This window comes from Oryctolagus cuniculus, chromosome 20, assembly GCF_964237555.1.
Source record: "Oryctolagus cuniculus chromosome 20, mOryCun1.1, whole genome shotgun sequence".
In the NCBI taxonomy this organism is placed as follows: Eukaryota; Metazoa; Chordata; class Mammalia; order Lagomorpha; family Leporidae; genus Oryctolagus; species Oryctolagus cuniculus.
In genome coordinates, this window is record NC_091451.1 from 48,624,409 (window position 1) to 48,646,780 (window position 22,372).

Consider the following 22,372-nt stretch of genomic DNA (forward strand, 5'->3'; position numbering starts at 1 on the left):
ATTGCTAACCCACTATTCATTTGGAGGGTTTCAATGGATTCGTTGGTTATTAATGCGGGCTGGACCGTTACTGCTTTTCATACTTTGTATGGGAAGTTTTCCGTGTGTTCTGCAATGTGTGCTATCTTCGCTACAGTCTGTATGGACTGACATTCATCACTTTAAACTTCATACCAAACCTCCTTTGTAATCAAAAATAATTAATATTTGGCTGTATGTTCCATCTCTTACCTAATGTTGGGCTAAAATGGTACTCAAAAACGGGTAAGACACTCCACATCCTGTACCTACCTAAGACAGGGCTCAAGTTAAAGAATGGGTCGCTACCGGTTGCTTGTTTGTCATGGTACTACTGGGCCTTGCCTTCATCACCAGATGGATCAGAGCCTTAACACTCCATCAGCAGAATACCAACTTGATAATCCAACAGCCTATGCTGGCCACCTTGGGATCTCACCCCAATAAAGAAGTATGGCTTAGCATGATGGAGAGGTAGTCAAAGATGGGTAAACACTGATGGGCGCTCCTAGCAACCTAAGACAGAGAGTAGGACAGGCTTCCTATTACCTCCATGACAGGTAAGCAGGTAGCGCGCCATTGGGTACCTAAGGCAGGCATGTTTCCATGCCATTTAAATAATAAAGAAGGGGGAGATGTGGGGCTCCATGGGATGCGCAGCCATGGAGCCCACACATCAAGGTCGGTATGATAGCTGTTGCTGTGTCTTTATCACAAGGCGAATGTTGCTAGTTTCGGTTAGGGCAATGCTTTCCCACGGTTGGGACTTTCCAGAGGAGTTGAGAATGTTGTAAACAACAAGATGGCGCCGAGGACTGTGCGGTGAGCCTGCCTGCTGTGTGACACCTCATCTGATTGGCCCGAGGACGCGTGCACAATGCGTGAACAGACAGCAGATTGGAGTGTTCTGTGCATGGACTTGAGCCCGCTTGCAATTGGCCAGATTTTGCATATAAGCTGTGTGCTGAGGAAGGAGGGGGCTTTTCTGTCCACTCTCCTCCCTTCATTCTTTCTCTGTCGCTGTTATTTTCTCATTAAAAGTCAACTGAAGACCGATAAGTTGCGAACAGTGTTGTTCCTTTGTGGGCAAGGGAGCGACACATATGTAAATGCAAATATCTAAATAAGTGAAATAATATCCATAAATGTTTAAAAAAGATATAAAGGCAACATATAAAATATCTGGAACCAACATGCATGTCCATATTAGATGCACAATGAGACATCCCATCCTTCCTGTTAGAATGAGTATTTTACAATCCAGAGCTGACAAACCATGTGGAGGAAGCTAGAGACGATAACTCTGGTACAAGATCGAAGTCAGGTAAACAAGTAAATCTATTATGGAATATCATCAAAAACTAAGAAATAGAATTTTCACAAGATCTTCAAACACCATTTCTGGGTAGAAGGAATATGAAATCCCAAGGAGGTGTCCAAATGTACCTCAGTCAATGTGGCAAACACCTCTGCTCTTCCATGTTCAATTAATGAAGCGTCATTCACAAGAGTTCACACATATAATCCAGTGAAATATTCATGAAGAAAGAATCAACATTGGAACAAATGGACAAAATTATATTTAACAGGAAGTTTATATAGCAGTAAAGATGAGGAAATTCTGTATTTTGGACAACTCAGATGATCCTGGAGAATAATGTCCAAGGATAATATGTCAGGGTAAGTACACTCTGCTAACCATGCAGGACAAGAAGACAAATAATACGTGATGCTGGATACATGGGATAAAAGGATGAAGTCACAGAGGCAGGAAGTACGATGGTGAAGACCAATGTCTGAGCAAGGGAGGAGCAGAGGAGACGCTGGAGCAAGGTCAGAGTTTCAGTCCCACAGGATCCAAACACTGAGGATCTACTGTACAGCATGGTCACAGCAGTGAAGGGAATATTGTGTCTACTGAATTCCAAAACAGGAGACAACTGACATTCTACCATGGAAACATGTGGTTTTCTGATGAGCATGTCAGTAAGTCTGACTTCATAACTCCTCTCAATTTGATACATTCATTTTTCAACACATATCATTGTACCTGAGGCATGGGGTCAGACACCTCAGACAGGACAGAGCCCAGGGCAGACGTGGGTGACCTGGGAACTTAAGCAGCCAATTACTGCCTTGGAACGTGGGATTTGCTGTGGGATTATGGACAGATAAGCATTCCGTTCACCTGTATTTTTATTTATTTTTATAAATATTTATTTATTTAAAGTCAGAGTTACACACAAAGAGAAGGAGAGACAGAAAGATTAGAGAAAGAGGTCTTCAATCCTCTGGTTCACTCTCCATTGTCTGCAACAGCTGGAGCTTAGCCGATTGGAAGCCAGGAGCCAGGAGCTTCTTCCAGGGCTCCCATTTTGTTCCAGGGGCCCAAGGACTTGGATCATCTTCTACTACTTTCCCAGGCCATAGCAGAGAGCTGGACTGGAAGTAGAGCAGCTGGGACTTGAACCAGTGACCCTATGGGATTCCGGTACTGCAGATTTGGTCTGTAACATACTGTGCCACAGCGCTGGCCCCACCTTTATTTTTTTATGAAGATCATTCTGGTGAGGGTATTCTGCCAGAAACACAAATGCCACGTTTTTCTCATACGTAGGAGCAAACACAGATGGAGAGCATTAGAAATGTGTGGGGCGTGTTTCTTGGGAGTCCACAGATAGAAACACTGTTCACAGAATAAACCATCTACGTGACAGTGTGCCCTCTCCCTTCCCTTTATGGCCTTTTCCAGCCTCCTACTACATGAAATGAATAATTCTATTCAGGAAGGGGACGTTTGTGTATGTATTTAAACTCTACTCATGAAGTGATTACAGCTAAATGTTAAAGGTCATTGAATCTGAATAAATATAAATATGTGCATATTTATTTACAAGTCAGAATACCACACACAGAGAGATGGAGAGACAGACAGGGAAAGACCCCACTGCTGGATTGCTCCCCAAACATCCACAGAAGCCAGGCCTTGCCCAGGTCAAAGCCAGCAGCCTGGACCTCCACGCAGGTCCTCCAGGTGGGAGGCAGGGCCCATGACCTTGGGCCGTCGTCAGCTGCCTCCCAGGTGCATGAGCAGAAAACAGCGCTTGAGGTGGAGAGGCTGGTTCTTGAGCCATCACTCCAGCAAGGGTGTGGGCTCCCAACAAGGGCTCAGCTCACTGCACAACAGTGCCTGCCCCTGTGTTGTGTCTGCACAAGCACAGAAATGTGATACTGGCATGAGTGATACTTCCCTTGAACACGTGCACAGTTACTGAAGGAATCACAGACAGGCTGTGCTGTGTCCAGGGGCTCTAGTCTGGTAGGAGGCACCTCCACACTCTACACCTCTGTTCCTCACACAGGACTTCCCACTCCACCTAACAGCTCCAGGAGCGATGTGCGCTCTGTACCGTCATTGGTTGTGGTTGTCCAGTTTTCCTAATGATTTTGTTAATGTGCTGTGAAGGGTTGAAATAGTGAGTTCTTCATGTATATGATGTTAAATTGTGACTGGGTAGGATTTATGTAAGAGCAGTCTTTGAAGATAGTTGCACATGAATGTGTTTCTTCCAAATTTGAATCGAATGTCATTGAAATAACTTTTTTTAAAAAAGCAATTTATGGCTTTTTAGGTTTTAGTGTGTGTGTGTGTTAAGAATTGAGTACACATCAAAACACCTGTGTGCTCAATATTAACACCAATGAAATATCAGTTATGGACAAAAAAGTGTCAGTCCGTGAACACCCACCCCAAAAGTTCACCAATCTCATACTTTAGCTGGTGTGTGGCACATTGGGTGAAAGCCCTGGCCTGAAGCGCCGGCATCTCAAATGAGCGCCGGTCTAGTCCTAGCTGCTCCTCTTCCCATCCAGCTCTCTGCTATGGCCTGGGAAGCAGTAGAAGATGGCCCAAGTCTTTGGGCCCCTGAATCTACATGGGAGACCCCAAGAAGCTCCTGGTCCTTGCCTTCGGATCGGAACATTTTCGGCCATTGTGGCCAACTGGGGAGTGAACCAGTGGATGGAAGACCTCTCTCTGTGTGTCTCTACCTCTCTCTGTAACTCTGTCTTTTAAATAAATAAAGTAAATAAAATAAATAAAATAAATCATTTTTTAAAAAAAATCCTGCTGTTGCTTACAGGGAATATGAAGTCTGAGGGATGTGTCCAAGCAATCTGAGGGCGCCATGTCTAGACATTTGCAGTCCCATCTCCAACTACAGTGACCTCATTCACAACAGTTAGCTCATGAACATGGAGCACTTTGGCTGGATTCCGTTTTTGACAGAGAGATGCACAGGGGACCAGGTTTCATGCAGGTGCATCTGAGTGTGGTGTTCCACGTGCTGGTGTCTGTCTGTCTGTTCTTCACAATTTCTCTGCTGGGCAATTTGCTTCCCAATGCTGTCGAGTTGTGATAGATACAGAGGCAGCCCCACATGTTGAAAGTGTGTGGTGAGTGCGATGCAACTCACCTGTGCCTCTCTCACTCCTCATCACAACTACGCCAAGAGCAAATATCACATCCCATGGTCCTGTCCACTGCTCCTGTGTCACCCAGCCCTGGCCCACCTCCTCCAGTCACATTAAGGCCTGAGTCCCTCTGGGCTCCTTCACAACAGATTTCATCCAGTTCAGCGCTGAGCATCATGTAGGTTTCCAGGGGCAGAAGTCGAAGGCCCTGAGTTTGCAAGCCTGAGTGGCACAGGTGAATGAGGGTTTCTTAGTTTTTAACCAAAATATCTGAAAATCTGATAATAGTAAAACTGAAATAAATTAGAGTAAGTATATTATATTTTGCACAAATGTGCAACACATTAATCTTAGCTGTTATCAGAATGTATGATCAGTAGCCTGTATCCCAAAGGAACAAAAGGACTGTCTGCATGAGCTGTGTTTAAAACTGGCCCTGAGTCTTCTAACGTCTCAAAATACCTGTTTTACACAACTGACGTCATCCTGAACAACAGGTTCTGTGTCATCAGGCCTACAATGCGTGTGGAAGGAAACCTCCCTCCTCTGCCTGTGGCAGAGTGTGTCCTCAAAGGTGTGCGTGTTTTGGAGTGATTCCAGGGTGACCGTGGGAGAAGTGGGGGAGCTCTGCGAGTGAGGCCTAGTGGGATTTGTTCATTTCTGGGGAATCTGCTATGGAGGAGATTACAGTAGATCTCCTGGGTCCCCAGCTTCAGCACAGAGCCCAGTGCTGCTAGAGTCAGCCCTGGTCTCGTCTGACGTCCTGTGTGGGGATGGGGTCCCTCCCATCACTGTTCACAATATTAGGATGCCTGATGGCACAACATTCTCACTGTCTGATCCTGGACGTAAGCCTCTACAGATGTGAGCTCAATAAACCTTATTGCTCCATACACCTCCTCTCTGGGGTACTGCATGATGGTACTAACAGGCAGAATTAAACAGTCACAGAACCACACTCAGCCTCTGCTCTGTTCCCACCTTAAACCAACACTTACCTGTGTCTCCAGGTTTAGAAGAAGCCACTCAGAATTAGTCATTTCTACATCAGCTGAGAGAATTGCTTCAGGTTCTGTAAGAATACTACATGAGAGAACAATTGCATTTTTGCAGGAGACATTTTGTAAACACATGGGGTTGATGCAGCTATCCTGGTGAAGAGCAGAAAATTTGTTCATTCCTGACGATGACAGAGTTGAGAGATGCAAGGATGATTTTGCTTCCACAGAAGGAGGAGCATGGCTGAGAACAGGTGCGGGCAGTCCCTGGAGGAAGGAGTCGGGGTCTGTGGACACACAGTCTCTGGAACAGGCCCTTCATGCAGCAGGGATGCAGCTCCAGGGTTGGATCATTGGTGGGCTCACAGGGACACAGTCCAGAACCACCTGGACTCTAGTGCAGACTTCACTGGGCTGTCCCACCTGCTGGTCTCCCTGAGATGGAGACAAGGCCAGCAGAGTGTGTGGAACAAGACCTCTCCACACCCAGTGTTTTCCATGAGTCTGACCCCTTGCACTACCAACGGCCACCTCTGCTTGCAAATGAGAGCAGGTCCGGGGATCCCAGGAGACGTGAGTGAGGAAGAGCAAGCAGGGTTTCTCGGAGCCACAGCCTGAGCCACCCCTGAGCTGCAGGTTAATCCCTGACCTGGGGTTTGGACCACGTGGACCTCAACCTGTGAGTTCAGGGTGAGGAAGTGAAGGGAGACGAGGGCACAGCTGTAGAGAATGGACACGGGAGCCCCAGGGAACAGGACCACGGGGTCAGTTCACCCCTCAGGGCCCAGCTGTGCAGGAGGGGAGGTCACGGATGTGAAACACTGCAGCATCCATAGCCCCTGACCGGCTCTACACTGCCCCTGGGCTCTCAGCGGGGTCCCCGATGACGTCATCAGAGAATTCCACGGAGAGCTCTTCTGTGACTCGGGCTGGAAAAGCCTCCCCGGGTGCCCAGAGCTCCCTCAGTTCTCAGATGCTGGGACCCCAAAGATGTCATTCATTCCTTCAAAACAACTCCATTTTCTTCATGTGACGTCTTCCCGTGATACCAAAACTTCTGCTCGTGATCGGTGTTAGGGACAGAATCATCCATCCAGATCGGAACGTAGGAAAGGTTTAGTGGACCACAAACCCCAATTTCCGGACAGGAGCCAGCGATTCACCTCCCACTGCATCTGGTCCTGGGTCTGAGTCTGCTCAGTGCGTCTCCTGCGCCCCCTGGTGGAGTCGCGCGTCCGTGCAGGGAGGTTTGTGTCTGGGCTCAGCCTGAGGGCCCCTCATTGTGTCTCTTGCACAGAAATAGGTGGCCGTGTCCGAGGCTGTCAGACTGTTCATTTGCAGAGACACCGTGTTCTGGTTGGTGTTGCTGGAGATGGTGAATCGGCCATTCACCCAGCTCGCGTAGTATGTGCTACCACTACCAGCATAAATGTCTCCAATCCACTCCAGCCCCTTCCCTGGAGCCTGTCGGACTCAGCACTTGAGGTAGCTACTGATGGTGAATCCAGAGGCTGTGCAGGTGAGTGTCAGGGTTCCTCCAGGCGTGACCAGGCAACCCCCGGACTCCTTCAGCTGCTCCTGACACTGGACACCTGCAAACACAGACGACATGGTCAGGACACTGTCACTCACACTCTCTGTGTCTCTCACGTCCTCTCCCAGACTCAGTTCCCCGCGTTCCCCATCATTACCTTTGAGCACAGCGACCAGGAGAAGCCAGCGCAGCCCAGTCTCCATGGTGAGCGTCTGTGTTGAGTGCGCTCACTGAGTGGACACCTGGGAGTCCTGGGGCTGGAGCTCCTGTGCCAGAGCTGCAGGGTGAGGGCTGGGCTGGTTTCATGGGCAGAGGGAGCCCTATCTGCATGTGCTGCCCCTATATAGCAGGCATGCGGTCAGACGCCTCAGACAGGACAGGGCCCAGGGCAGACGTGGTGTCCTGGGTGTGTAGGCTGATGGCTATGATATGATTCAGATGATATGAATGTTTATGTTATCATAATTTTAAAAGACTGAAGGCAATGACCTTGTTTCATTCTAATATGTGTGTACCCTTCATATCCAGTGTTAGCAATATCATGTGCCTCATTTATTTAAATAACCATTAGTTCTTTATCATCTATATGAAAGACATTTGGACAGTGATAGAGAGAGAAGGGGTGAGAGATACAGAAATGTAGAGATGGACAGAAAAGGTGACAATGGGAGATTTCTGCCTTTGGGTTGACAGCCCCAGACATCCCAAATGCCTATGACCCCTAGGAGTTAGTCTTTCTGAACCCTGGAGCAAGAAACTGTGTCTGTAATTCAAACGTTGGTGGTAGGGGCTCCTTTGCTTGTAGCGTTGTCTACAGTTTCCCATGATGCATTATGAGGAAAAGTGTGGGAAGCCGTGAGGCTGGGCTCAGTCAGTTCTCTGATGGGAACACGGGTGTCCCTAATGGGGACTTAGCCAATTTTGACCAAATGCCTGTCGCCCACTTTTAAACAGATGAAGGACTGCAAGTGCATTTTTTAAGGTTAACTATGTATTGTTTCCTTATTCATCCATTGCCTTAAAGTTTAACAACTATTTAAACTGTTTAAAACTGTTCCTGAACACAGAACACTGTACATGGTAGTGGGGTTTGTGTGCTACTGGAATGTGCATGGTAGAAATGGGCACAGATGAACTCAGTGTCATGCACATTTCCACCTCCTTTTCTATCACTCTGAGTTGGGCAGCCTGGAGACCTCAGTTCTCGTTATTTGTGGAACCTGTCGTGTGTTGTGGTGAACTGAGTCAGCCCACTGTGGTGTGGGCAGAATTATTCCTTCCTGTGAGTGGTGCTTTGTGCCCTGGTATCAGCCTTCCCCTGTTCCCCCCTCTTCCTTGTTCTGTAACCATGACTCTGAGTTGAGGTCAAGCACTGGGTAGAAGTCTCTGTGTCACAATTGAGCCGCCATCCTGTGTTCAGGTAATGCAGCTTTGTTCCCAATAGTTCAGTCTACAATAAAGCAAGTGTGCATAGAAGAGTGAATGGATTCTTTCACATTTGGACATAGAATATTATTCAGTATTAAGAAGGAGGTCATTCTGTCAATAGGAAACGTGGGTCTGCCTGGAACACAATATGCTAACAGAAATAATCCCGGTACACGTAGACACATAGTATGTGACATTAGTTATATATGCAGTCCACAAGATTGAACTCACAGAGGTAGGCAGTGCAATGTTGATCACTGTCTACCATGACCCAAGTGTTTGTACCCTTCCAACCCTGTAGGAAACTGGAGGAAGTTCCAGGCTCCTAGTTTCTGGCTGAGCCATCTTCAGTCTTAGCAGCCATTCAGACGGAAACCTGTGGAAGGAAGATTCTCCCTCCATCTGTTGGTCTCTTCCTCTCTTGCTATAACACTGACTTTAAAATAAAATAAATAGATACTTAAAATAAATTGAGGATTAATTATACATATGATTAGGAGCCTGTTTCTTAATGTTGAATGATCTCAAGCAACTGAATCCCAAGGGAAGAAATAAATTGTTTAAATGCAGTGACTGATAAGGTGGAGACAGGAGCAGCACTGGAGTGAGCCTGAGGGATTCCTGCCTCCCGTGTCAGGATGCTTAGTGCTGCGTCCTAGTTTGGTTCCAATTCCAGATTCCTGCCTAAGCACACCCTGGGAGGCCATAGGTGAGGTTCCAAGTAGTCCCATGTGGACACATGGACAGAATTCCAAGAACCAGGCTGTTGCCTCATCAAGATAAAGCTTTTGTAGCCATTGGGGAAGTGACCCAGGAATTAGAAGATCACTGTCAGTCTCCGTCTCTTTGTGGTTTTGGACAAATACATACAGACAAATTTTTAAATAAAATGATAAATTTTCAAATTATATCATTTCTATAAATTATTAAAAGAAGATATATAGACAGATATATAAAATGTTATCAGTGTGGGACCATCATGTATGTCCATGTTAGAAGCACAATGAGACATCGCATTGCTCCTGTTAGAATGCCTATTACCAGACATACCAGAGCTGACATGTTTTATAGGTAAAGAGAGATGATAACCCTGGTACAAGTCTGTGTCAGGTTAATTAGTAAAACCATATGGAAAAGCATCAAAAACTAGAAATAGAATTATTACATGATGTTCAAGCACCATTGCATGGTACAATGAATATGAAATCCCAGGGAGGTGTCCACAGGATCTGCAGTCAGTATGGCAAACACCTCTGCAGTTCCTTGTTCATTAAAAGCACCATCAATCAAGAGTTCATACGTGTGATCCAGTGACATCTCATGAAAGCAAGAATGGAAAATGAAAGAAATGGACAAAGTTACATTTTAATAGGAAGTTTACAAGCAGTAGAGTAAGAAATTCTGTAGTTTTGGACAACTTGGATGTTCCTGGAGAATAATGTGCCTAGGATAATATGTCAGTAAAAGTACACTCTGCTAACCATCCAGGCCAGGAAGACACATAATATGTGATGCTACCTATGCAGGATAAAAGGCTGAACTCACAGAGGCAGGAAGTACAATGGTGAAGACCAAAGTCTGAGCGAGGGAGGAGCAGAGAATGGTGGAGCAAGGTCAGAGTTTCAGTCCTACAGGATCCACACACGAGGGATGTACTGCACAGCATGGTGACAGAGCTTAAGAGAATACTGTGTTTGGAAATCTCCTAAGAGCAGGAGACAGCTGAACTCCACCAAAAACATGTGATGAGGTATGAACGTGTCAGCAAGTCTGACTGCATAATTCCACTCAATATGCATTCATTTTGCCCACACATATCATTGTACCTCATAGAGCTATACTCAATTCTTATTTATAAAACATTTATGAATATGAAATGACAACAATTGCCCATCATGAAGATTCAGATCTCTGAATACTGGTGTTGTGTTTGCCAATGATTTATGGAGATGATAAACAAAGGCAGTGTACTCAAGGCTTGGCAGCTGGAACCCAGGAGCTTGGAACTGCATCAGTGTTCCCTCCTTGGTGATGGGGCCTCATAACACATCCATCATCTACTGTCTTCCAGGGTGCATTGTCAGTACAAGTATGGGAAAGCGTGTAAATGGGCTCCATTCAGCACTGTGATGTGCAGCATGGATGTCTCCCTCTCTAAATAGATGGAAGACTAAAGTGGAGTGAAAACTCCAGTCAGCATGACATGGAGTGAAGAGCAGGGACTCTGGACAAATAGTCTAAGACTGGCTCTTCCTGCAGCTGTGATCCAGCCTCAGGACATTGGGCATCATGCTGGAGCCACAGACACAGCTCCCCCTGATGTGGACTCCAGCCCCAGAGTGCACAGCCACTGTGTGTCCCACTTTCTGCTCTCCCTCACCACAGCAGGTGCAGGGGTCCCACGACACTAGAGTAGAACCAGATCAGCTGGAAGTGCACATCCAACACTTTCCATTCAGTTATGACCTTGACTGCTGATGTCCAGCACATTTCTCTCTTGAGTTCAGGCAGGGAGCCCACAGGAGGGTTCCAGGACGTAGAGGATGAGGAAGTCCCTGTAGGCTTCCCAGGTGTCTGCAGAAGCTCAGCCTGAGACACAGCTGAGCTGCAAGTACATTCCTGAGTGCTGTGACGTTCACACAGGGATCACAATGTGTTTTCAGGATTAACGGGAAATGGAGGTCGGGTATAAAGTCTGTAGAAAGTGAGTGTGGATCACACACATGTAGCGTCAAAGGTTGGTTCAGTGCACACTTGCTGGTTGTGGCAGGAGAGGGATGAGTGGAATAGTTGCTGTTTATCAGATCAACGGCCCTGTCTCAGCTGTCCCTGGTTATACAGGGAAAACTGAAACTGTCCAAAGCTTTCAGTGTCCTGAGGGTGCTGTCCTGAGTCAGGTTGGAAGAGACTCAATAGTGTACTCAATATTCCGACATCTCTGACCCTGGTGAGCACAGTCGCTGTCCATGAACCAAATTGTTCAATTAGGACTTCTTCCTTTTACATCAAACTTTCTCTCCGTCATTGAAGTTGGGAGGGACAGAATCAAAAAGTAGAATTCTTCCCTCAAAACTGTTACAGGACAGCAAACCCCAATTCCCTGACAGGAACCAGGGCTTCATCTCCCTCTGCACCTGCGCATGACCAAAATCTGCGCTCAGTGCGTCTTGTCCGCCCCCTGGTGGGGCCGCGCGCCCCTGCAGGGAGGTTTGTGTCTGGGTTCAGTGTGAGGGCCCCTCACTGTGTCTCTGGCACAGAAATAGGTGGCCCTGTCCGCGGCTGTCAGACTGGTCATTTTCAGATCCACCGTGGTCGAGGTTTTGGAGATGGTGAATCGACCATTCACCCAGCTCGCGTTGTATGCGCTACCACCAGTACTAATCCATCCGATGTATTCCAGCCCCTCCCCTGGAGCCTGGCGGACCCACCCCATGTTGTAGCTACTGAGGGAGAATCCAGAGACTGTGCAGGTGAGTGTCAGGGATCCTCCAGGCGTGACCAGGCGACCCCCGGACTCCTTCAGCTGCTCCTGACACTGGACACCTGCAAACACAGACGACATGGTCAGGAAGCTGTCACTCACACTCTCTGTGTCTCTCACTCACGTCCTCTCCCAGACTCAGTGCCCCACGTTCTCCATCATTACCTTTGAGCACAGCGACCAGGAGAAGCCAGCGCAGCCCAGTCTCCATGGTGAGCGTCTGTGTTGAGTGCGATCACTGAGTGGACACCTGGGAGTCCTGGGGCTGGAGCTCCTGTGCCAGAGCTGCAGGGTGAGGGCTGGGCAGGTTTTCATGGGCAGAGGGAGTCCTATCTGCATGTGCTGCCCCTATATAGCAGGCATGGGGTCAGACGCCTCAGACAGAACAGGGCCCAGGGCAGACGTGGTACCTGTGTGTGTATGCTGATGGCTATGATACGATTTAGATCATGTGAATTTTTATGTTATCATAATTTTAAAAAGTTGAAGGCAATGACCTTGTTTCATTCTAATATGAGTGTACCCTTAATATCTAGTGTTAGCAGTGTCATGTCATTCATTTATTTAAATAACCATTAGTTCCTTATCATCTGTATGATAGACATTGGTACAGTGATAGAGTGAGAAGGGGTGAGAGATACAGAAATGTAGAGATGGACAGAAAAGGTGACAATGGGAGATTTCTGCCTTTGGGTTGACAGCCCCAGACATCCCAAATGCCTATGACCCCTAGGAGTTAGTCTTTCTGAACACTGAAGCAAGAAACTGTGTCTGTAATTCCAACGTCGGTGGTAGGGGCTCCTTTGCTTGTAGCGTCATCTATATTTTCTGATTATGCATTATCAGGAAAAAATGTGGGAAGCCGTAAGGCTGGGCTCAGTCAGTTCTGTGAAGGGAACACGGGTGTCCCTAGTGGGGACTTATCCAATTTTGTCCTAATGCCTGTCACCCACTTTAAAACAGATGAGACTGCAAGTGCATTTTTAAGGTTAACTATGTTTTGTTTCCTTATTCCTCCATTGCCTTAGTTTAAAACTGTTCCTGAACAGAGAACACTGTACATGGTAGTGGGGTTTATGTGCTACTGGAATGTGCATGGTAGAAATGGGCACAGATCAACTCAGTGTCATGCACATTTCCACCTCCTTTTCCATCACTCTGTTGGGAGGCCTGGAGACCTCAGTTCTAGTTATTTGTGGAACCTGTCATGGGTTGTGGTGAACTGAGTCAGCACACTGTGGTGTGGGCAGAATTATTCCTTCCTGTGAGTGGTGCTTTGTGCCCTGGTATCAGCTGCCCTGTGTTCCCCCTCTTCCCTGTTCTGTAACCATGACTCTGAGTTCAGCTCAAGCACTGGATAGAAGTCACTGAGTCACAATTCACCCACAGTCCTGGGTTCAGCTATGCAGCTTTGTTCACAGCAGTTCAGTCTACAAAAAAGCAAGTGTGCATAAAACAGTGAATTGATCCTTTCCCATTTGGATATGGAATATTATTCAATATTAAGAATGAGATTGTTCTGTCATTAGGAAATGTGGGTCTGCCTGGAGCATACATACTAAAAGAAATGATCCAGGTACATGTGGACACACAGTATGTGACATTAGTTATACATGCAGTCCACAAGCTTGAACTCACACAGGTAGGAAGTGCAATGGTGATCACTGTCTACCATGACCCAAGTGTTTGTCCCCTTCCAGCCCCTTCGGAAGCTGGAGGAAATTCCAGGCTCCTGGTTTTTGGCTGAGCCATCCTCAGTCTTAGCAGCCATTCAGGAAGTGAACCAGTGGACGGAATCTTCTCTCTCCATGTGTTGGTCTTGTCATCTCTTGCTATAACACTGACTTTAAAATAAAATCGATACTTAAAATATATTGCCGATTAATTATACATATGATTAGGAGCCTTTTTCCTAATGTTGAATGATCTCAAGCAACTGAATCCCAAGGGAAGAAATAAATTGTTTAAATGCAGTGATGATAAGGTGGTGACAGGAGCAGCACTGGAGTGAGCCTGAGGGATTCCTGCCTCCCGTATCAGGATGATTAGTGCTGTGTCCTAGGTTGTTCCTGTTTCAGATTCCTGCCTAAGCACACCCTGGGAGGCCGTAGGTGAGGTTCCAAGCAGTCCCTCGTGGGAACCCTGGACAGAATTCCAAGCACCTGGCTGTTGCCTGACCATATGAATCTTTTGTAGCCATTGGGGAAATGACCCAGGAGTTAGAAGATCACTGTCAGTCTCCGTCTCTTCGTGGTTTTGACAAATACATACAGACAAATTTTTAAATAATAAAATGATAAATTTTTTTGACAGGCAGAGTGGACAGTGACCGAGAGAGAGACAGAGAGCAATGTCTTCCTTTACCATTGGTTCACCCTCCCATGGCCGTTGTAGCCGGCGCACAGAGCTGATCCGAAGCCAGGAGCCAGGTGCTTCTCCTGGTCTCCCAAGCGGATGCAGGGCCCAAGCACTTGGGAATCCTCCACTGCACTCCCGGGACACAGCAGAGAGCTGGCCTGGAAGAGGAGCAACTGGGACAGAATCCAGCGCCCGACCTGAACTAGAACCCAGGGTGCAGGTGCCGCAGGTGGAGGATTAGCCTAGTGAGCTGCCAATAAAATGATGAATTTTAAAATTTATGTTACATCTATATTATTAAAAGAAGATATATAGACAGACATATAAAATGCTATCAATTTGGGACCATCATGTATGTCCATGTTAGAAGCACAATGAGACATCCCATCGCTCCTGTTAGAATGGCTATTACCAGACATACCAGAGCTGACATGTTTTATAGGTAGAGAGAGATGATAACCCTGGTACAAGTCTGTGTCACTTTAATTAGTAAAACCGTTATGGAAAAGCATCAAAAACTGAGAAATAGAATTATTACATGATGTTCAAGCACCATTGCATGGACAATGAATATGAAATCCCAGGGAGGTGTATATGTGATCTGCAGTCACTGTGGCAAACACCTCTGTAATTGCTTGTTCATTTAAGGCACCATAATTCAAAAGAGTTCACACATATGATCCAGTGACATCTCATGGAAGAAAGAATGGAAAATGAAGAAATGGACAAAGTTACATTTTAAAAGGAAGTTTATATGCAGTACAGAGTAAGAAATTCTTTAATTTTGGAAAACTTTAATGTTCCTGGCGAAAAATGTGCCTAGGATAATATGTCAGTAAAAGTACACTCTGCTAACCATCCAGGCCAGGGAGACAAATGATATGTGATGCTACCTATGTGGGATAAAAGGATGAACAATAGCCAATCATGAAGATTCAGCTCTCTGAATACTGGTGTTGTGTTGGCCATGTTTTATGGAGATGATAAATGAAGGTAGTGTACTCAAGGCTTGGCAGCTGGAACCCAGGAGCATGGAACTGCATCAGTGTTCCCACCTTGGTGATGGGGCCTCATAACAGATCCATCATCTACTGTCTTCCAGGGTGCATTGTCAGTACAAGTATGGGAAATGTGTAAATGGGCTCTGTCCATCACTCTGATATGCAGCCTGGGTGTCTCCCTCTCTAATACTTATGGAAGACTCCAAATGGATTGATGACCCCAGTCAGCATAGACATGGAGTGAAGAGCAGAGATTCTGGACCCATGGTCTCTGGGACTGGCTCTTCCTGCAGCTGTGATTCAGCCTTAGGACACTGATCATCATGCTGGAGCCACAGACACAGCTCCCCGTGATGTGGACTCCAGCCCCAGAGTGCACAGCCACTGTGTGTCCCACTTTCTGCTCTCCCTGAACCACAGTAGGTGCAGGGGTCCCACGACACTGGAGCAGAACCAGATCAGCTGGAAGGGCACACCCAACACTTTCCATTCAGTTATGACCTTGACTGCTAATGTCCAGTGCATTTCCCTCCTGAGATCAGGCAGGGAGCCCCCCGGAGGGTTCCAGGACCTAGAGGATGAAGAAGTCCCTGTAGGCTTCCCAGGTGCCTGCAGAAGCCCAGCCTGAGACACAGCTGAGCTGCAAGTGCATTCCTGAGTGCTGTGACATCCACACAGGGACCACAGACTGTTCCAGGATTAAAGGGAAAATGGAGATTGGGTATAAAGTCTGTAGAAAGTGAATGCAGAACACCCACAGTTTAGAATAAGACGGTTGATTCAGTTCAGCTCAGAGGCTGCTTTGACAGGAGGTAGGGACAACTTATAAAATTGAGATAGCAAATCAAGTCTCTGGCTCGGGTCTGTCTGGGTTTGAAGGGAAAACTAAAATTGTCCTAAAGTCGGCAGTGCCCTGAGAACGCTGTCCTGAGTCAGACTGGACAACACTCACGAGGTCCCCAGTAGTCCTGTATCTCTGATCCTGGTGACCACTGTCAACGTTCACGAACCTGAATGTGTCCATTTAAGACTTCTTCCTGTCACATCAAGCTTCTCTACGTCAGTGGCGTCAGTGTAAGGGACAGAATCATGAAGTAGAAGTCTTCCCTCAAAACTGTAGGAGAGGAAACCCAAATCCCTGATAGGAAACCAGGGCTTCATCTCCCTCTGTGCCTGTGCATGACCAGAATCTGGACTCAGTGCGTCTTGTGCGCCCCCTGGTGGAGCCGAGCGCGCCTGCAGGAGCTTTGTGTCTGGGTTCAGTGTGAGGGCCCCTCACTGTGTCTCTGGCACAGAAATAGGTGGCCGCGTCCGAGGCTGTCAGACTGGTCATTTTCAGATCCATCGTGGTCGAGGTTTTGGAGATGGTGAATCGACCATTCACCCAGCTCGAGTAGTATGTGCTACCACCACTACTAATCCATCCGATGTATTCCAGCCCCTTCCCTGGAGCCTGGCGGACCCACCCCATGTTGTAGCTACTGAGGGAGAATCCAGAGACTGTGCAGGTGAGTGTCAGGGATCCTCCAGGCGTGACCAGGCGACCCCCGGACTCCTCCAGCTGCTCCTAACACTGGACACCTGCAAACACAGACGACATGGTCAGGACACTGTCACTCACACTCTCTGTGTCTCTCACTCATGTCCTCTCCCAGACTCAGTGCCTCGCGTTCCCCATCATTACCTTTGAGCACAGCGACCAGGAGAAGCCAGCGCAGCCCAGTCTCCATGGTGAGCGTCTGTGTTGAGTGCGATCACTGAGTGGACACCTGGGAGTCCTGGGGCTGGAGCTCCTGTGCCAGAGCTGCAGGGTGAGGGCTGGGCAGGTTTTCATGGGCAGAGGGAGTCCTATCTGCATGTGCTGCCCCTATATAGCAGGCATGGGGTCAGACGCCTCAGACAGGAATGTGCCCAGGGCAGACGTGGTGACCTGAGTGTGCAGGGTGATGGCTATGATAGGATTCAGATCATGTGAATTTTTATGTTATCATAATTTCAAAAAGTTGAAGGCAATGTACCTTTTTCATTTTAATATGTGTGTACCCCTCATATCCAGTGTTAGCAATATCATGTCCCTCATTCATTTAAGTAACCATTAGTTCCTTTTCATCTGTATGAAAGACCTTGGTACAGTGATAGAGAGAGAAGGGGTGAGAGATACAGAAATGTAGAGATGGACAGAAAAGGTGACAATGGGAGATTTCTGCCTTTGGGTTGACTGCCCCAGACATCCCAAATGCCTATGACCCCTAGGAGTTAGTTTTTCTGAACCCTGAAGCAAGGAACTGTGTCTGTAATTCCAACATCATTGGTAGGGGCTCCTTTGCTTATAGCGTCATCTACAGTTTCCCATGATGCATTATGAGGAAAAGTGTGGGAAGCCGTGAGGCTGGGCTCAGTCATTTCTCTGATGGGAACACGGGTGTCCCTAGTGGGGACTTAGCCAATTTTCTCCTAATGCCTGTCGCCCACTTTTGAACAAATGAAGGACTGCAAGTGCATTTTTTAAGGTTAACTATGTTTTGTTTCCTTATTCATCCATTGCCTTAAAGTTTAAAAACTGTTTAAACTGTTTAAAACTGTTCCTGAACACAGAACACTGTACATGGTAGTGGGGTTTGTGTGCTATTGGATTGTGCATGGTAGAAATGGGCACAGATGAACTCAGTGTCATGCACATTTCCACCTCCTTTCAATCTCTCTGAGTTGGGCAGCCTGGAGACCTCAGTTCTAGTTATTTGTGGAACCTGTCGTGTGTTGTGGTGAACTGAGTCAGCCCACTATGGTGTGGGCAGAATTATTCCTTCCTGTGAGTGGTGCTTTGTGTCCTGGTATCAGCCGTCCCCTGTTCCCCCCTCTTCCCTGTGTCTAGTAATCATGACTCTGAGTTGAGGTCAAGCACTGGGTAGAAGTCACTGTGTCACAATTTACCCCCAGTCCTGTGTCAGGTTGCAGCTTTGTTCACAATACTTCAGTCTCAAACAAAGCAAGTGTGCATAAAACAGTAAATGGATTCTTTCCCATTTGGACATGGAATATTATTCAGTATTAAAAAGGAGGTCATTCTGTCATTATGAAACAGGGGTCAGCCTGGAGTTTACAAACTAAAAGAAATAATGCAAGTACATGTGGACACATAGTAAGTGACATTAGTTGTATATGCCATCCACAAGCTTGAACTCACAGAGGTAGGAAGTGCAATGGTGATCACTGTCTACCATGACCCAAGGGTTTGTCCCCTTCCAACCCTGTGGGAAGCTGGAGGAAGTTCCTGGCTCCTGACTTTAGGTTCAGCCATCCCAGCCTTTGGCAGCCATTCAGGAAGTGAACAAATAGAAGGAATTCTCCCTCCATCTGTTGGTCTCTTCCTCTGTTGCTATAACACTGTCTTTAAAATAAAATAAATAGATACGTAAAATACATTGAAGATTAATTATACATATGATTAGGAGCCTGTTTGCTAATGTTGAATGAACACAGACAACTGAATCCCAAGGGAAGAAATCAATTGTGTACATGCAGTGATGATAAGGTGGTGACAGGAGCAGCACTGGAGTGAGCCTGAGGGATTCCTGCCTCCGGTATCAGGATGCTTAGTGCTGTGTCCTATCTTGGTTCCGGTTTCAGATTCCTGCCTAAGCCCCTCTGGGATGCCATAGGTGACACCTGGACAGAATTCCAAGCACCTGGCTGTCGCCTGACCCAGCTGGAGCTTTTTAGCCATCTGTGAAGTGACCAGAATTAGAAGATCACTGTCAGTCTCAGTCTCTTAGTGGTTCGGACAAATACATACAACAAGTTCTCAAATAAAATGTTAAATTTAAAATTTATATCATTTCTATAAATTATATAAGAGATATATAGACAGAGATATAAAATGCTATCAATTTGGGACCATCATGTATGTCCATGTTAGAAGCACAATGAGACATCGCATCGCTCCTGTTAGAATGGCTATTATCAGACATACCAGAGCTGACATGTTTTATGGAGGTAGAGAGTGATGATAACCCTGGTACAAGTCTGTGTCACGTTAATTAGTAAAACCATTATGGAAAAGCATCAAAAACTAGAAATAGAATTATTACATGATCTTCAAACACCATTGGATGGTACAATGAATATGAAATCCCAGGGAGGTGTCCATGGGATCTGCAGTCACTGTGGCAAACACCTCTGCAGTTCCTGTTTGTTTAAAGCACCGCCATTCAAAAGAGTTCACACATATGATCCAGTGACATCTCATGGAAGAAAGAATGGAAAATGAAGAAATGGACAAAGTTACATTTTAAAAGGAAGTTTAAAAGAAGTACAGAGTAAGAAATTCTGTAATTTTGGACAACTTGGATGATCCTGGAGAATAATGTGCCTAGGATAATATGTCAGTAAAAGTACACTCTGCTAACCATCCAGGCCAGGAAGACACATAATATGTGATGCTACCTACATGGGATAAAAGGATGTACAATGGCCAATCACGAAGATTCAGATCTCTGAATACTGGTGTTGTGTTTGCCAATGTTTTATTGAGATGATAAATGAAGGTAGTGTACTCAAGGCTTGGCAGCTGGAACCCAGGGGCATGAAACTGCATCAGTGTTCCCACCTTGGTGATGGGGCCTCATAACAGATCCATCATCTACTGTCTTCCAGGGTGCATTGTCAGTACAAGTATGGGAAATGTGTAAATGGGCTCCATCTAGCACTCTGTATGCAGGTTGGGTGTTTCCCTATATAATACTGAATAAAGATTCCAAATGCATTGATGATGCAAGTGAGCATAGACAGGGAATGAAGAGCAGGGACTCTTGACAAATGGTCTCTGGGACTGGCTCTTCCTGCAACTGTGATTCTAACCTCAGGACACTGGGCATCATGCTGGAGGCACAGACACAGCTCCCGTGATGTGGAGTCCAGCCCCAGAGTGCACAGCCACTGTGTGTCCCACTTTCTGCTCTCCCTCAACCACAGCAGGTGCAGGGGTTCCACGACACTGGAGCAGAACCAGATCAGCTGGAAGTGCACACCCAACACTTTCCATTCAGTCATGACCTTGACCTTTGATGTCCAGCACATTTCTCTCTTGAGTTCAGGCAGGGAGCCCACAGGAGGGTCCCAGGACCTAGAGAATGAGGAAGTCCCTGTAGGCTTCCCAGGTGCCTGCAGAAGCTCAGCCTGAAACACAGTTGAGCTGCAAGGGCATTCCTGAGTGCTGTGACGTACACACAGGGACCACAGACTGTTCCAGGATTAAAGGGAAATGGAGATTGGGTATAAAGTCTGTAGAAAGTGAATGCAGAACACCCAGAGTTTAGAGTAAGATGGTTGGTTCAGTTTAGCACACAGGCTACTCTGACAGGAGGAGTAGGACGACTTATATAATTGAGGTAACAAATCAAGACTCTGCCTTGGCTCTCTCTAGGTTGAAGGGAAAAATAAAATTATCCTAAAGTCAGCAGTGCCCTGAGAACGCTGTCCTGAGTCAGACAGGAAAACACTCATGGGCTCTCCCCAGATAGTGCCGTATCTCTCATCCTGGTGACCAGTGTCATAGTTCACTAACCTGAATGTGTCCATATAGGACTTCTTCCTGTCACATCAAACTTTTCTATATCAGTGACGTCAGTGGAAGGGACACAATCATGAAGTAGAATTACTCGCTGAAAACTGTTGCAGGAGCCGGTGCTGCGGTTCAGTAGTCTAATCCTCCGCCTTGCGGTGCCAGCACACTGGGTTCTAGTCCCAGTCAGGGTGCTGGATTCTGTCCCGGTTGCCCCTCTTCCAGGCCAGCCCTCTGCTATGGCCTGGGAGTGCAGTGGAGGATGGCCCATGTATTTGGGCCCTGCACCCCATGGGAGGCCAGGAGAAGCACCTGGCTCCTGGCTTCGGATCAGTGCGATGTGCCGGCTGTAGTGCGCCGGCTGCGGTGGCCATTTGAGGGTGAACCAACGGCAAAAGGAAGACCTTTCTCTCTGTCTCTCTATGTCTCTCACTATCCACTCTACCTGTCAAAAAAAAAAAAAAAAACCTGTTGCCGGAGAGGAAACCCCAATTCCCTAAATAAAACAGGGCTTCATTTCCCTCTGCATCTGAGCAGGACCAGAACTGGACTCAGTGCATCTTGTGCTCCCCCTGGTGGAGCCGCACTCCCCTGAGGGAGGTTTGTGTCTGGGCTCAGCCTGAGGGCCCCTCTCTGTGTCTACTGCGCAGAAATACGTGGTCGTGTCCGGGGCTGTCGACTATTCAGTTGCAGAGACACCTGGTGTTGCTGGAGATGGTGAATCGGCCATTCACCCAGCTCGCGTAGTATGCGCTACCACTACCAGTGTTAATGTATGCGATCCACTTCAGCCCCTTCCCTGGAGCCTGGCAGACCCATTGCATGCTGTAGCTACTGATGGTGAATACAGAGGCTTTGCAGGAGAGTTTCAGGGATCCCCCAGGCTTGACCAGGCCTCCCCCGGACTCGTCAAGTTGCTCCTGACACTGGACACATGCAAACACAGACGACATGGTCAGGAAGCTGTCACTCACGCTCTCTGTGTCTCTCACTCACGTCCTCTCCCAGACTCAGTACCCTGCGTTCTCCATCATTACCTTTGAGCACAGCGACCAGGAGAAGCCAGCGCAGCTCAGTCTCCATGGTGAGCGTCGGTGTTGAGTGCGCTCACTGAGTGGACACCTGGGAGTCCTGGGGCTGGAGCTCCTGTGCCAGAGCTGCAGGGTGAAGGCTGGGCAGGTTTTCATAGGTTTCATAGCTACAGCACAGAGCACAGGGCTGCTAGAGTCACAGAGCACAGGGCTGCTAGAGTCAACCCTGGTCTCGTCTGACGTCCTGTGTGGGGATGGGTTCCCTCCCATCCGTGTTCACAGTGTTATGATGCCTGATAACACAATATTCTCACTGTATGGTCCTGGACTTCCAGCCTCTACAGCTGTGAGCTCAATAAACCTTTTTGCTCCATACACCTCCTCTCTGGGGTACTGCATGATGGTACTAACAGGCAGAATAAAAGAGTCAAAGAACAACACTCAGCCACTCCTCTGTTACCACCTGAAACATAGAGTCACACGTGTCTCT

At 47.2% G+C, this 22,372-nt stretch overlaps 1 pseudogene and 1 gene segment (V, D, J or C); both read right to left on the minus strand.

Moving 5' to 3' along the window:
• LOC103346896 (immunoglobulin heavy variable 3-23-like) overlaps positions 1-22,372 on the minus strand; it is a 504,788-nt gene that overhangs the window by 437,159 nt on the left and 45,257 nt on the right.
• LOC138847291 (immunoglobulin heavy variable 3-23-like) lies at positions 6,618-7,286 on the minus strand (annotated as a pseudogene).